Raw genomic sequence first — 3,315 nt, 5'->3', positions numbered from 1 at the left:
GTAGATCTACAAACAAGAGCCAAATCCTATGGAGCTCCTGGATTTTATGTAGAGGAACCTTCCTCAAGTCAAAACCCACCGCCGCCTAACGATTATCATATCGAAAGGCCAATTGCTGACCTTGTGATTCGGCACCCTAAAGGGGCACTTCGACGTGCAATGCACAATACATCTACACATGCCGCCCAAAACTACAGCATTGTAGAAGGCTTGGCGCAAGCGCCATCAACTATGTCGGCACTCGAAGTATTACAAATCTGTCCAGCACAAAGGAAAGCTTTGCTTTTGGCCATTGGTGGTATCGACCCATAGGATTCCATGCTTGCAATTTTCAGCATGGAAAAGTGTAAACCTCCCCTTTCTCACTAGCTTTCATTTTAGGTGCAAATCTTTTTGAAAGGTAAAGGTATACATAGAACTGTCATCGACGAAGGTGCTTCTACCTGCATCATGTCGGCTTCATGTTGGCTCACTTTGGGTTCTCTAACCCTATCCCCACCGTTGAATTCCCTTAAAGCTTTTGATGACCACACTTTCATCCCAAAAGGTTACCTTGCCGACTACCCCATCACTCTGAGTGGGAAAACGGTAACGGTGGATATTTAAGTCATTGATCATAAACTTGACTATAATCTGCTTTTGGGCTGCACTTGGACTTATGCCATCAATTCCATTATGTCTTCGGTCTTCTGTAGCATCCTATTTCCCTTAGATGGAAAGATAGTCACATTGGACTAGCTATCCTTTTGCACCCCAGATTACTCCCCATTACCTAGCGGCTTTGTGTTGGAAATAATACTGAGAGGGGGGGATGAATTAGTATTATCAAACTCTTTCCAATTTATACAAATATTTGTAGATCTTACTAATGAAACTTGCGTATGCCTTCCAAACTAATAATTTAATATATTCTTCAGATGTGGATTATTAATCTGTGTGTCAGAACCATATAACAGAAAACAAGAATAGAGCAAACAGTGACACCAAAGAACACAAGATATAAGGTGGAAACCCAATGTGGGTGAAAACCACCTGCTGCAATATGTCTCTATCCTCTTTCAATTAGAAACTTCTTTTTACAATGATTCTGTACTGGTGCAGTCTTATACCAGCACACAGGCTTCAACCTGTAGAAGGTTACAACCTTCTCTTTTTCCTCAAGGACCATGTTTCATGAATTTTTAGACTGGATCCATGAATATCAATCAAACATCAAATAGATCTACAATTAACCAACTTCCTTGTGCAACTATTGAATCAATAACTTCTCAGAACACAGGACCAGTAAACAATTCTGAATGCTAAACATTGTAGTAATAAGAAAAATCAAATAAACAATATTTCAAGAAAAGGTCCGCAACTTCACCAACAGTAACCTGCGTGTTATAGACATGTTTGGGCACTGCAACCCCAATCATATATGTCCATAAACCAAGGGCTCCTAAGTCCCTCAAAGTGTTGTTCCAACCCCTAAAAGAACAAGGTCAACTGATTACATCATCTCCCAGAAGTTCTCCATGAAAAACTACTCAGAACTGGTCAAAGCTGGACCATCTCACCTGCTCCATGGTCAAAGTGCATTGCATCCCACCTAAATGCACACGGGAGGTGCAATGCATACTTAAAAGCCCTTCTATGGGGAACGATGGGCAAGAGTGGACAAATGGCAGAGTCAATTTGCGAGGTGGAGGATCATGGAATCTTCCAGAAACTTCTCCTGTGACACTTGCCTCTCTACATTCGCCCAGGGATGAGTAAGAGATCATCAATCTCCAAGTGGAATCAAGAACTATCAGAGAGAGGACACTAATCAAATCTCAGAAGTTGACTCACCTCCCTACAATCATCTATATATGGATCCCTCATCCCAGAGATCCGGAGGCTGGAATTTTGTATCTTGTAAGGAGGCGCTGCTAGTTTCTTGGTGTAACATCATAGTGTTGTGTGATCTAAGCTTCTCATGAGGTGAAGAAGGGCTTTCTTGCTGAGAGGATGATGCTGGGTCAGAAAAATTGGTTGTAATCCTCTTTTCTATTCTTAATATTAATAAAGCTATTCAAGTTTTCCTCCACATTCTTGTATGATTGATGATATATGCATTTGTGTGGTCAATATATATATGGTCCTATATTGTTTATGATAGTAGATCTCTGTTCTTCGATAGTGTTATGCTGCTTTGATTCCACAGGTGCTCTTTGAAGCTGGGTAGATGAGGAAGCGAGTGTCAAAGATCTATCAGAAGGGAGAGGAATCAAGCAAGGAACCAAGCGCAAGACAGAGGTTGGTCTCCTTTGTTCCCCTCTTATCTACTTCTCATAAAGGAAGTATTTTTAGTTTGTTTGTTTCTAAGATAGCTATTAGTCTTAGTGGGACTAGCAGCTTTGCATAGACACTAGATTTCCTGATAACAAAATGGTGACTCCGCTGGGGAGCGAATAGATTATTTGTTTGTCTATATTTGTCTACTTTATAAACTTACAGACGGAGCCTGAAGTCAAGCCAGCTAGCCTTCGAACTGCATTTTCTATGCAAGTTCAAAGTAGATCAATGCTGCTTTAGTCTATCTCCGGGTTTTGTTTATGAACTGAACAATCGATTTACAAACTCTCTAATTGCCCTTGTGGTGGCTCTAGTAACCTCCTTAGATATACCCCTATGATTTATTTACTGATTATCACTTGCTTGGCCTAAATCCCTGAACTGTGCTGCAAACTATGATCAAGAACTGCATCAAAAGTCTCACACTGTACCATCACACCCTCTCTTCAAGGATATCAATATGCATCGCACTTCCCGTGTGCTAAACTATGGGAAGGTGATCACGCCGTCCACCATTGTCCCTTCCTAGACGAGGCTAAAAGAGTTCTGGACGATCGTCCGGTTTCACCGTTACGGCTTCCTCCTGGATATAAGAAACTCTTGCCAAGTCCATCACTAGTTGAAAATCCAACTGACATGCCATTATGGTCGGCCGAAGCATCTATCATTGAAGATAAACCATTTGAATTCACACTAGATGAAAGTCAAAAGGTCGAGGCGGAAGTTGACCAGGTCTTGCCTTCAGAAGGTCCATCTTCAGATGATACAATCACCGGAGAGAACAAGAACGACACCGTTCAAATTATCTTTGTAAACACAGACTCTGATGAACATGGGGGCAGTCTACCCGTTCCTTTACCGCAGGAAGGAAGTTCGTCAGAGTCATATCTGGTTGTCTATTCGGTCCCACTGTTAGGGTCCCACCCTAACCCCCTTATTTATGTCATGGGATCACGTCATTGTCAAGAGTCAATAAAGCCCATATTAATATTTGTA

Source organism: Pinus tabuliformis, chromosome 8, assembly GCF_031772625.1.
Source record: "Pinus tabuliformis cultivar Carrire ecotype Pingquan chromosome 8, CPIR1, whole genome shotgun sequence".
NCBI classification, from domain to species: domain Eukaryota; kingdom Viridiplantae; phylum Streptophyta; class Pinopsida; order Pinales; family Pinaceae; genus Pinus; species Pinus tabuliformis.
The sequence above is the reverse complement of the archived record's forward strand: the minus strand, read 5'-3'. Positions refer to the sequence as shown.